At 35.8% G+C, this 13,415-nt stretch overlaps 1 long non-coding RNA gene across 1 annotated transcript; it reads right to left on the bottom strand.

Annotated features, from left to right (window-relative positions):
• Nucleotides 1-7,442: 7,442 nt before the first annotated feature.
• On the bottom strand, nt 7,443-12,885 carry LOC114286296 (uncharacterized). The gene is made up of 4 exons (XR_014350059.1): nt 12,829-12,885; nt 10,188-10,288; nt 7,896-7,969; nt 7,443-7,801 (listed from the first exon to the last, which is right to left on the bottom strand). It is a non-coding gene; the product is annotated as an uncharacterized LOC114286296 (long non-coding RNA).
• Between the last annotated feature and the right edge of the window lie 530 nt (nt 12,886-13,415).

Genomic DNA, 13,415 nt, shown 5'->3' with positions numbered 1-13,415 from the left:
AGTGAGGGCATCAAAATGGTTGGAAGTTGGTCTGGACCAGCAGGTTGTACCTGATGGAGTTATTTGCTTGCCCGCCCGTTCCAAGTAAGGAGCTGGGCAGGATTGCCGAGGGATCTAGGATGGCACACAACACCAGGTTAGTTAATTTATAGGTGGAAGGACACAATGCCAAGTTAGTTAATTTACAGGATTGTTGAGGATCTCGATTTCTAGAGATGAGGGCACAAGGCTAGTTAATTTAATTTTAGATTCCTAGAGAGGAGGGCACAAGGTAAGGTAATTTACAGGTGAAAGGATTGCCGAGGGATCTAGGATGGCACAACACCAGGTTAGTTAATTTATAGGTGGAAGAACACAATGCCAAGTTAGTTAATTTACAGGATTGCTGAGTAATTGACTGGGAATTCACTGAGTAATTTACAAAGCAGCGAAATACCTCCCACTCTTGTCGATGGATGGATTACCTGAGTAATTTATAATACGGGCCAGTGCTTCTCAGGTCCATGTTGTCTGCTGGGCCCTTCTCAATATGACAATCACTTTTTTGTGCTTTTTTTTTTTTTTTTTTGTCAACTTGGGCCCAACATCTGATTTACATTTTCCTTTCCTTGGGCCAATAATATCTGGTGGCTTCCCCTTCTTGGTGGCCAATCTCTCTCAATAACAGCCACTTTTTTTTTTTAATTTTATTTTTTATTAACTTTTTTACATTTTTTTTTATGGCCCAACTCCCTAAATGCATTATTACTTTTCCTAATTACGAAAATGACAACCATTTTTTTTTGTGATTCTATTTGCGCTTAAAAAATAATTGAGTACATCTAATTAAATTTTCGAAATTTTGATTCATATTATATGCTAATTTAAATTTACTAATAAAGAAAACGCATATTAAATCCTAAAATAAAATATCTTTTTTTTCATGACACACCCTAATTACTTATATTTATTCTTTAGATTCAAGTCTCTTATCTTCTTCCCCAAATTTCAATTATTTTATCTTTTTCTTTCTCACTCTAAAATTCCAATTCACCTTACCAAAACTTACCATTATCAACACTATTGTTTCTTTTTGTGTTGTTACATGCAAATAGAAGAAAGTTTGAGCAAAATCAAATAACGAATGAGAACAATAATCAAAACAATTTTTTGAAACAATCCATCAAAGGTGATGTAAGTTTTCACATAAATATCGAATTACAATTATTAATTTTTGTGTTTAGGATATTTTTTAGATAAAAGAAAAAACTCTTTAAAATTGCATTTCAATCTAAAAATACTTCGTTTAAAATTACACTTTACAATTTATGATTTTTTTCCCATCTAAAACAAAGTTTCACTTCAAAAAAAAATAAAAATAAAAATAAAAAAATAAACTGCATTTGGCATCTTATAATTTTCTAAAAGGATTAATTTCACTATTTATTCTAAAGATAAATGTTCATGATTTTGTGTATTTTGTTCATCAATTATCAATTTGATGTATATTCATTCTTACACTATCAATTTATTGTTAATCAATTTGTAAAATTAAATAGTTAAAATAGATGATAAAAAAAATCGTTAACTAAATATAAGCATTTTTTTTTTTTTGGACAAAAAAAATATTTTACATTCGGACAGTAAAAAGAAAAGTAATCATTTGGTTAAGGCACAATCCTAAAATTGAGAACAATTAATTGAGTTAGCTTAATTATTCATGTTTATAAATATTTAATTGGGAGGTGAGAAAATTAATTTTTATCACAGGCAATTTAACAACAATGATTGAGATCCATTTTTTTGGAGACCCTCACAACCCCTTTTGGATCTCAACCATTGATGGTGTAGACCCCACACATACATGAGCGGGTCCGACATATACATCAATAGTTGAGATTCAAATGGGGTTGTGGGGGTCTTCAAAAAAAGGGTGTACCAAGCATTTTTCAACAACCAATTAAGATCAAGGGATCAATTCTAATTAAAGACAAAAAAATAATACCTGTGTTTGGTTTGGAATTTTCTAAATTCAATTTTTTAGAAATTGAGTTTTTTATTTTTTAAAACTTTTTTGTTCTTAGTGAATATTTTTAAAATTTTAAACATTTTTTATATTTTTTTTAGATACACCTCACTTAGATGTATCTAAAAAATAAAAATATTTTAAAAAATTAATGAATTCACAAGAACACAAAAAATGTACCGAATTCTCTTTTTTTTTTTTTTTTGTATTTTTAACTCAATCGCATCATTTTTGCCGTGATTCAAACTCCATCCACAGTCATCACAAAAACATTTGAAACTTCAGCCTCAATAAACCTAAGACCTCCACCTATTGATCGTCACAAATCATTTGATGAAGATGATTTCTCAAGGAAACCCATTGTTCCTGTTAGTTTAATGTATTGAGAAAGAGAGAAAGAATAAATTGTGTATTGATAGATATTCAGTGTATTTACAATGTTCAGAGAAGACTCTTCTTTATAGGGGAGAGTGTGTACAGAGGGGCCAAAAATGGCCGAAAGAGTCAATGCACTAAGGAACAACATTATGAAAGCTGGTTGGTAGACAGCTCATATACAGCTAGCTAATATACTACTAATATATTCTAACATCCCCCCTCAAACTCAAGGAGGATGGTTACAAACCAACTTGAGTTTGGAAAGAGTAACAAAAATGAAAAAATAAATTGACAAATAAGATAAAATAGGATAGGAGACACTATATGGTCGTGTCAAACCGTTGTAGAAGACACTGTATGGTCGTGTCGAACCGTTGTAGAAAACACTGTGTGTAAAAGATATTATGTGTAGAAGACACTGTATGGTCGTGTCAGACCGTTAGTGAAGACACTGTATGGTCGTGTCGGACCGCTGTAGAAGACACTGTGTGATCGTGTCGGACCGTTGTAGGAGCTAACCGAAATCAATGTCGGGACAGTTTACGAGGTCATGTCGGACCGCTGTAGCAGACACTGTGTGGTCGTGTTAGACCGTTGTAGGAACTAATCGGAATCAATATCGGACAGTTTATGAGGTCATATCGGACCGTTGTAGCAGACACTGTGTGGTCGTGTTAGACCGTTATGACAGTTTATGCCTAGTCTTTGTGTGTGTGTCATGCCCATCATTGTTACAGACATAGTGTTCGACGAAATGTCCCATAGGGATTTTGGGTTTGCACTGGCGAGGTGGTGAAGAAGAGTGAAGGTATGTGTAGAAAATTCCAACGGGCAGTGAAGGCAAAGTTGTCGGCTGGCTGCCCGCCGGTGAGAAAGAAATACAGGCCTAAATCTTATAGCTCTGATACCATATTAAAATAAATGTATAAAGAGAGAGAAGTTTCATGTGTTGATATTTTTAGAGAGAGAGCCGAGAGCCGAGAGAGAGGCCCTGCATGTGTTTGTGTATATTATTTAGCAGATGATGATGATGATGAGGATAAGGAAGAGTGGAGCAGCGTTCGATAGCTTGCTCAGATCTGGCATATTGACGGCCGTAAACGCCTCATCCAACGGCGCGAACACCATCACCTTGCCACCTTTCAAGTCAGTGATGTTGACGGAGCGAAGGAGTTCGCGGTGATGACGTTGTTGCAATTGTGTGGCGAGAGTGTGAGGAATAGGGGTTTGCTTCTCAGGGAAGGTGGGATTCCTTCATTGGCAGAGAAGAGAGCTCAGCAAGTTAAATGAGCCATTGTAAGGCAGAGAAGAGTTCAGCTATGGAATTTGTGGCAACGGAGTGAAGGAATGTGTAGAGGTCCGACGGGCGGCCAAGACGAGGCTGCCGCCCGCCGGTGAAGCAAAATTATTAGGTTCTTAACCTCGCTCTGATACCATGTTAGTTTAATGTATTGAGAAAGAGAGAAAGAATAAATTGTGTATTGATAGATATTCAGTGTATTTACAATGTTCAGAGAAGACTCTCTTTTATAGGGGAGAGTGTGTACAGAGGGGCTAAAAGTGGCCGAAAGAGGCAATGCACTAAGGAACAACATTATGAAAGCTGGTTAGTAGACAACTCATATACAACTAGCTAATATCCTACTAATATATTCTAACAGTTCCCATTGTTCCCAAGAAAGTCCATACACCTCCAGTAAATGCTATATCATATTTAATAGCAGACTTGCAGATGGCTACAGACAGCTTTAGTGTTGAAACTCTTGACGGCGAGGGGTCCATTGGATGTGTTTATCGAGCTCAGTTTGATGACGGAAATGTACTCTCTTGAGCTTAATGCTCACACTTTCTTAATCTGTGGGTGAATAGTATATTTATTTATGACAGATAATTATGTTCCTGCAACATGGCAAATTTGAAGTAGGGAAGAGTGTTTAGTTGTAGGGATCAACATTCATTAAGAAACATCTATCTCAAACATGCACATGCTTTGCTTGTACTACTTGAATTGTTAATTTTGAAGGCTAAGAGGAGAAAAAAAGAAAAATAAATTCACCAGATTGGCTTCCATAATAGTATACAATGCCCCTTCCCTTATTTCTTTATTGTCCACAATTCCCGATGGGCATCTGAACAAAAACAGTTTGAATGAACCATTTTGTTGGGTTTCTTTGAGCTTTCCTCATTTTTCACCCAGTGGTCAAATCATTTGTTTAATGATTTCACCTTTTATGTCTTTTGATGATATTACAGGTTCTTGCTGTGAAGAAAATAAATTCATCTGCTCTTCCAAATCACTTGTCTGAAGATTTTATGGATATAGTTTCAGACGTATCCCGGTTGCGGCATCCAAATATAACAGAGCTTGTTGGTTATTGTTCAGAGCATGGACAGCACCTGCTGGTATATGAGTTTCATAAAAATGGTTCTCTTTATGACTTCCTCTATCTCTCAGATGAATTTAGCAAGCCATTGACCTGGAACACACGTGTCAAGATTGCTTTAGGGACTGCACGTGCACTAGAGTAAGTTGAAAGAGAGATTGGAGAGCAGTTGACATAGGAATGCTCTCTTAACTTGTTCTATTCCCACATCGAGATATTAGAACATAGTTTTGTTCCATTTAAAGAGCCACCAAAGAGGTTAATATCGTCGGGCTTGGTAACGCGTGCCTATGACTCAAGTGAGGGTATTAAAGTGGCTGGAAGTTGGTCTGGTCCAGCAGGCTGTCCCTGATGGGTTATTTGCTGGCCTGCCCATTCCAAGTAAGGAGTTGGGCCTTAAAGAATTGTTGGAAGCAGGTTACAGGTGGAAGAATTGCTGGAAACAGGTTTGGGCCTTGAAGAATTGCTGGAAACAAGTTTACCTCCCGCTCTTGTCGGTGGATGGATTACAGGCCGGCCGGTGCTCCTCAGGTCCATGTCTGCTGGGCCGTTCTCAATATGACAACCACTTTTTTGTTTTTTTTTTTTTTTTAACACTTGGGCCCAACATCTGATTTACATTTTCCTTGGGCCAATAACATCCGGTGGCTGTCCCTTCTTGGTGGCCTGTCTCCCACAATAACTGCCACTTTTTTTTTTATGAACTTTTTACATTTTTTTTATGGCCTAACTCCCCAAATGCATTATTACTTTTCCTAATTATGAAAATGACAACCATTTTTTTGGGTGATTCTATTTGCACTTAAAAAATAATTGAGTACACCTAATTAAATTTTTGAAATTTTAATTTATATTATATGCTAATTTAAATTTATTAATAAGGAAAACACATATCAAATCCTAAAATAAAATATCTTTTTTTTCATGGCACACCCTAATTATTTATTTGTATTATTTAGATTCAAGTCTCTTATCTTCTTCCCCAAATTTCAATTATTTTATCTTCTTCTTTCTCACGCTAAAATTTCAATTCACCATACCAAAACTTACCATTATCAGCACCATTGTTTCTTTTTGTGTTATTACTTACAAATAGAAGAAAGTTTGAACATAATCAAATAACGAATGAGAACAATAATCAAAACAATTTTTTGAAACAATCTATCAAAGGTGATGTAAGTATTCACATAAATATCGAATTACAATGATTAATTTTTGTGTTTAGGGTGTTATTTAGATAAAAGAAAAAACTCTTTAAAATTGCATTTGAATTGGAAAAATCAAAATAAGAATTTGAGGATAAGATAAACAAAAATTATAAGAAACTATATATAGCTACTGTACTAAAATATATAAGAAGAGACGAGAGAGAGAGAACTGGGCAACGTTCAAAAAATAAAAAAAGGGCGAACTGAAGAACCCATCAATGATCTTCTCAAATGGGCACTTGGCATGGTGAACACAATAATTGCTGACACTTTCAAGAAAATCCTTTTCACAAATCAATAAAATAACTGTTTTATATATTTTCATTAAAAAAAAAAAAAATTAGTGATGGTTTAATTGATATTGAGCAATTTGTAAGTGAATAAATAATTGTGAGAAATCTGTTTAAGAATTTTTGAATAGTTTTTTGTAAAGTGGTGTAATTTGAAATTTTTGATTTGTTTATTTGGATGTATCTAGAAGGATAATTTAGGAAAAACATAGGATGTTTTGAGAATAAAATATAACCTTAAATAATTTAATAGGATGTATTGATAATTAAACGTACTTAATGATTTTTTTGGGTGGAAATAGAATCCTCCACTTTTTTGTTTTTCTTACACTCCGAGCCAATATCTGATTTTCATTTTCCCTTTCTTGGGCCCAATAATATTTGGTGGCTTCCCCTTCTTGGTGGGCCCAATAATATATGGTGGCTTGTCTCCCTCAATAAGAGCCTTTTTTTTTTTTTAATTTAACTTTTTACATTTTTTTATGGCCCAACTCCCTAAATGCATTATTACTTTTCCTAATTATGAAAAAAGGATAGACTCTGTTTGGTTTGATTTTCTTATTTTTAGAAATATTTTTTGAAATTTAAAAATTAATTTGGTAAAAAAAAAATTTCTTTTAATTATTTTATATAACTTTATTATTTGAGATGACATAAATAATATTTAAAATTCAAAAAAAAAAACTCATATTTATTTTCATTAAACTATATATATTTTTAATTTTGAAGATAGTTTCACAAAAACAAATCAAGCATGTGTCCAAACAACAAAAGATAATTTGTTTTTCAAAATATTCTCTTGGAAACCAAACTCATCTTTGATCTTTCCTAAAGGAAACTTTTTTGATCATCCATCTTATGCTTCTTTGATTATTAGTATGACTTATTTTAAATAAATAAAAAAGAAAAAGAAATCATTCATCCTTGGGACCCTTGCACTACATTTCTTTTTTTGGGTGAATAAGTCATAAATAAAAACATAATATAAACACAAATACAAGGGGCATGCCCCCAACCCTAACCCCAACTATACAAGCAAGAACAACCAACCTAAAAATAGCCTAAAAAGGCATACCAAACAGAGAACAAGTTGATACAAAAGCAGCTTCAACTAACAAAACTAAGATATATATATTACCTGAAAAATCCAAAGCTATTAACCGGATAAATAAAGATATACCAAACAATTAAATAACTTAGAATTATAACACGGGAATGAAGACTAAACTCAAGCTCCAAAACAGATTGTGATTCCTTGTATATGTTCAGGCTCCCTATACAAATAGTATGTGGACCATGAACACATTCCATAAGCTCACAAATCTAATACAAAAAAAAGAGACAAAAAAGAGCCATCCCTTACACAACCCGTAAGGGTAAGCCAACAAAAGATCTTCAAGACATCCACTCAAACAACAGTACCATAGTATAATGGATTCAACAGATATATACAATTAAAATAAAAGCTTTCTTCACACTCGAGGTGCCTAAAGCAGCTATCCCTCCTTGCTACCAGCTTCCAGAATTTAGCAGACCCTGCCCAAGATGGATAGATACATGAGTTCCAGAAGTGCCAGATATACAACAGCAGGAAATACACAATAGCTGCTGTATAATTGCACAAACACACAATATATATTCTCACTGCACTCGGCCCACTATATAGGATCTCACAACACTCAAAGATTATCCTTTCCATGCAACCTGCAAAGAAAAAAAAACAATAGGAAAATATAATTGTTAGCACTCAATGCGGCCGTGGATGATGGTAAGGAAGTGTATATTGCTCACAAACACTCAACCCTCAGTTAAAGTAATAGCACACTCTCAATGAAGACATATAGCAACTTTATTTCCTGCAAAATATAGCAAAAATTAGACAATCCCTCAGATTTATGCTCTCATGCACTCAACCCACATGTACTGAACTCCCATCACTCAATGGTTGTGTGGTCTTCAGAATAGTGTGGGGAAGCCTCCAAGAATTCAGGAAGCCTCCACGAATTCAGGAACCATCTGTCACTAGAATGCCTTGTACAGTTAGTCATAGACATCATACAAAATCTAATTATATCTACAATGCATTTAATAACAACCTCCTCAGGAATCATCTCTTTTTTGAAAATTCTATTATTTCTAGCAATCCACAATTGATACACAGTACAAGTAAAAGCCAGTTTAACAATAATAGCTCTAATACCAGGCCATTGACTAACAGGCCAAGAGACATTCAACTTAGATTGAATACAGGTCCAGATTCTAGCAGAGAAAGGGTAATCAAAAAACAGATGATTATGATTTTCACAAGAGTCATTACAAAACACACATTCAGCAGATTGAGAAATGCCAAACAATCTTAGTCTATCCCTAGGATTCAATCTACCAAGGATTGCCATCCAAGTTACAAAACTAGCCTTAGGGATATTATGGGGGCCCCAAAGAAAGGCAGCCCAGGACATTCTATCCCCAGACTTTCTCAAATAATTCCAAGTTGAAGTGACAGAAAATTTCCCATCAGAGGAGGGAAGCCATCTGACAGAATCTAGGCCATTATTGGGATGGAGGGTAGAAGGAGTGCTCTCAATCAATTCCCTTAATTCCCAAGAAGAAGCAACAGGCCATCTTCAACTAGTATTATCAACAATGGGGGTGTTTGGGAACCTTTGAGATAGGCTATTTTAGCCTCAAATTATAAAAAAGCCCAAAAGTCTCAAATTGTCCCGCCTAATTCAAAAAAAAAAAAAAAAAATGAAAAGCAGTGGCTGTCAGCCTACACTGTCACCAACAATGCAGGCTGCAGACAGGTAAATGACGATTTTACCCCTATAGCTTAATTTTTGAAAAAATAAGGTTAGGGGCAAATCTGTCATTTCAATCTTAAACATCATTTGAAACACACTTTTTAATACAACAATCAACCCAAAAATTTAACCCAACTTCCCTAACACAAACTAAAATAGCCTACTAAAATAGTCAAAAAAACCAAAAAAAAAACCACTTCCCAAACACCCACAATATCTTTGACCTTAGACTCCATGCCAAGGGTAGAGTCAAAAATAATACGGTTCCCAAACTTAGCCCACAGAGATCCAAGGGGATGCCAGTTATCAAACCACAAGAAAATCTTCTCCCCATCCCCAACACAGTGTTGAATCAGAGGGTAAATGATAGGTCTAAGGGAAAGAATTTTCCTCCAAACCCAAGATGGAGCACTAGGCATTTTTACCCTCCAAAAGCTCTTGCCTTTAAGCAAGTAAGATTTGACTCATTGACACCACATGGATTGCTCACCCCCAGAAAAGAGAAACCAAATATGCTTGGCAATGGCAGCTTTGTTCCAGATTTTTAAAGATTTAAACCCCAAACCCCCCTCATTCTTAGGGTAACAGATATTCTCCCAAGAAACTTTAGCCCCATGGGTTCTAAGCTCACAGCCAGACCAAAAGAAAGACCTAAAAAGGGATTCAATGGCTCTAATAATCTTCTTGGGAAGAATGAATAAAGAAGACAAATAAACCTGCATGGAAAACAGGACAGATTGCATTACATTTCTTGCAAGGGTCTAAAACAGTAAGCTTCTGTTAATTATTTTTATTTACACCCTTAACCACATAACAAAGTGCAAGATAAAGGTGTAACTTTCCTAACACGAGGATTATTTGTAAGAAGAGACACGAGGTGCAAAATAGGGGTAAATACAAACACTATTCATAAGACTTGAGATTACATTGAGTTCGTAGGGCCAATCTGGACAATTTTTTTAGACTTGCAATGCTAATATGATCACCGCATACCCTATCCCTAGCTATTGAAATTTGAATGCTAAGCTTACACATACAATCAAAAGTCTGCGGAAAGATTAATCTCTTGAGTTCCATATAATTTGAATCCTTTTAACACGAGTATATAAAGTGTGACTCACTGGCTTGTCAGAGCATCGACTCAAAACTCCCCCGCCAGTACTCACCATGGAGCCCTCACCATGAACAACCGTCTTTTTTATACCCTCACCATCTTCAATTCCTGCCAGTAGAGAAATTTATTGTCGCATCAAGAGTTACAAATGTCAAAAACAGTTTGATTAAAGCACCTGCAACATTCTAAGTGTAAATGAGTTCAAAAAATCATACAGTGGAGAAACACACATTTTATATATATCAAGCCTTTCAACATCAAAACTTTGATAGCTAAACACCTAGGATAGTGCTCTTCTCCAAACCGAAAAGAACATCATTTGGAACTCACTTTCTCTTCTAAAGTAGACGCATGCAGAAGGGCTGCATTATGAATGCTCCTAACTTCCAAATAGGCAAGAAGAGCATCATGTGAACGCAAACACTTTCACCCTGTCTCTGCTATCTTTATGTGAAACAAAATTTTCCATCCAACACAAAAGCATAACATCCAAGATTACATGAAAATAGATAATATAACATTGAGATGAACATAAGGATGTACAAAATATATTAACACAATTATAATATCATGGACTTGGAATAAAATAACTTGCTGTGCAACTCTTCAAAAGTTTGTATGGCTCTTCGTCTCCACAATCTTGTTCTAATCAAAGCGATTTAAACATTAAATTATTGCTAAATTATTCCATTTTCCAATTAAAACCATCACGAAATACCACAATGCAATGCCCAACCCAACAAGCACCAACACCAAATCTGGAAAATTTGAAATAAAAAAAAAGGAAGGAAAAAGGAAAGAAAGAATTGTGTCAAAGACCACTGACTGGTTAGGGGTAAAATATATATATTTGAATAGCAATGCAATAAAAGGGGCAGGCGCATGCCAAATTCAGAAGTACATCTAACTAACAATGTCTATAACAATCATAAATAAAACTTATCTATAGCACCTTGCGAGTTTGGTAATTCTTGTTCAGTGGAACAGGATCACCTTCTAGTCCCCAACAGTTTCTAGATTTTGCAGGTGTTTCCATGTAGGGAAGACAGAGAGGTAGAGATCTTCCAAAAGCTTGGTGAATAGAATGAAACATGTTATAGAACTTAGGTTGACTACTAGTGTGAAACAATAATGTTTTACCATCTTCAAGACCTCAAGACATCATTCATTGCAAAGAGAAATGCCAAAAGCAAAACAAAGATCTCCTAAGTTCATAACTAATCCCAGCAGAAAGCCAATTTGGCACAATTCTATTGCCAGCTGCATCTAGGAAGGCACAAGTCCAATGAAGTTAACAAGCCGAAAAATTGCAATTGCTGTAATGAAAGCTAATAATTACTCCAAACTTGAGATTTTATTTTCTTGATAAACTATAGCTGTTTTAACTTAAGGAGTACCCTCATTTCCAATTCCTAATTCTCGAACATCAGTTTTCTTTTGATAAACATTCAACAGTTGAGGAACTTGATCCTGATATTTGGTAATGAAGGCATCCAAGAAGCGCTCCTCACTCGTCGAAAGGTCAGCACTTAAACCTTTTTCCTTCTTTATCAAGCCATTCAACGACAGAACCCTGATGACAGAACATCTGGGAATGATCCTCTTCTCCAAACTGTAACCAAGAGTTTTTGGAGTTCTAGCAACAGTTATAGGCTCGAAACCGATCTCATTCACAAGGAAATCCATCCCACTCGTAATTTTCTTCTCGGACAGAATCATACATCTGGGGAACTTCTTGAATGCCCAGTGAATGTCATTGTCATACAAACCCCATCTCTTATAGACTTCCACTTTACGTTCCCAAGCTGCTGTACTCATGCCAAAAAACACACAAATTGCATCCACGAATGTCACTTTCGAAGGATCAAATCCCATTTCAATCGCCTTTCTTGCACACAGATTAAACTTGTCTTTGTTTCCAGCCACCACAGAAGGATTCCCACTTACGAATAAAGAGATACAGGATTGAGGCACACCAAGTTCTCTCAACAATGCCACATTGGGGATAGCATTTTTATCCACATGAATCCAGAAAAACCGAGGCCGGAGCATCAAAGCAAAGACACCCCGTTTGTCAAGAAGAACAACTCTTTTGATGAAATCAAGAGCTGGGATGAGGCGGTTTTTCAAGCTATAGCGTAACAGAAACGGGGCCGAAGCAACAAGGTCAGCAACTTCAGTTCTTGAAAGCCCTAAAGATTGGAAAATTCGAGTTTGGGCAAAAGGGTTTCTTAGGGTTTGATAAGAGCAACGATGCGGACTTATGAACTAGTTTGGAAATTTGGAAATCAGAAAACCCACGATCTCTGAAGAAAGATAGAACCGAGTCTGGTCCATCGGAGGTCCGAAAATGAACCTTGTGGGATATAGAGTTGGCGATTTCTGGGGATAATCCACGTGAGTTTATGAGGTGAGACACTGTAAAACACTCGATTTCATTCTTGGTTGTTGGTGGTGTTGATGTTTTCTTTGATGAGAAGAATTTGATGGGTATTGTTATATGTAGTTTTGGAAGAAAACCCAGATGGGTTGTGGCTGAAATTCCAACAGAACCACAATGTCGGAGTCGGCTTTGTTGACAAAAGAAAGCAAACATTGCATTCAAAGTGATAGAGAAAATATTCCGAGGGTAGAGATTATGAACTCACCAGCTTCACCAAGATTTTCTTGATCGATTCAGCATCTCTCTCTCTCTCTCTCTCTCTCCTTCTCTGTCTGGGTGGGGTGGGAAAGGCAATTTTTCCCCGACCCGCAATTTTAGCCCGCACCATTTTGTCCTGCCCTGGCCCGCACTATTTTTTCCCGCTCCAATGAAAGAGTAAGGATGGTTTTAATTTTTTTGCACTTCATCATTTATTTTCACTTCCTTGCTTATTTTGAATCTATGCTTTCGAAGTAATTATCGATCATGAGGGTAATCAAGCGGCAATAAATCACTAATTATCAGAATTTATGTGAGTAATGACCTTTTTTTTGGGTTTGGCAAAACAGGGTCACAATTATACTCTTAACATTTGCTCCATGGCAATTTTGTTCATCATAGGGGCAGGTACATTGGTAAACAAAATTCTCCACTAATTAATGAGGATGAAAGATTTTGTTGGGCCATTTCTCTAAATAAGCTAAAATAGTAAATCAATTCTCAAACTAAGCCTAGTTTTCAAAGAATTCCCAGAATAAGCTAACTCGTGGTTCATAATCGCGATTTTAACATTTTTCCGCCTGTCCCGGGTGA

This window comes from Camellia sinensis, chromosome 14, assembly GCF_055761805.1.
Source record: "Camellia sinensis isolate YWXY chromosome 14, ASM5576180v1, whole genome shotgun sequence".
Lineage (NCBI taxonomy): Eukaryota > Viridiplantae > Streptophyta > Magnoliopsida > Ericales > Theaceae > Camellia > Camellia sinensis.
This window is presented reverse-complemented; position numbering and strand designations above follow the sequence as displayed.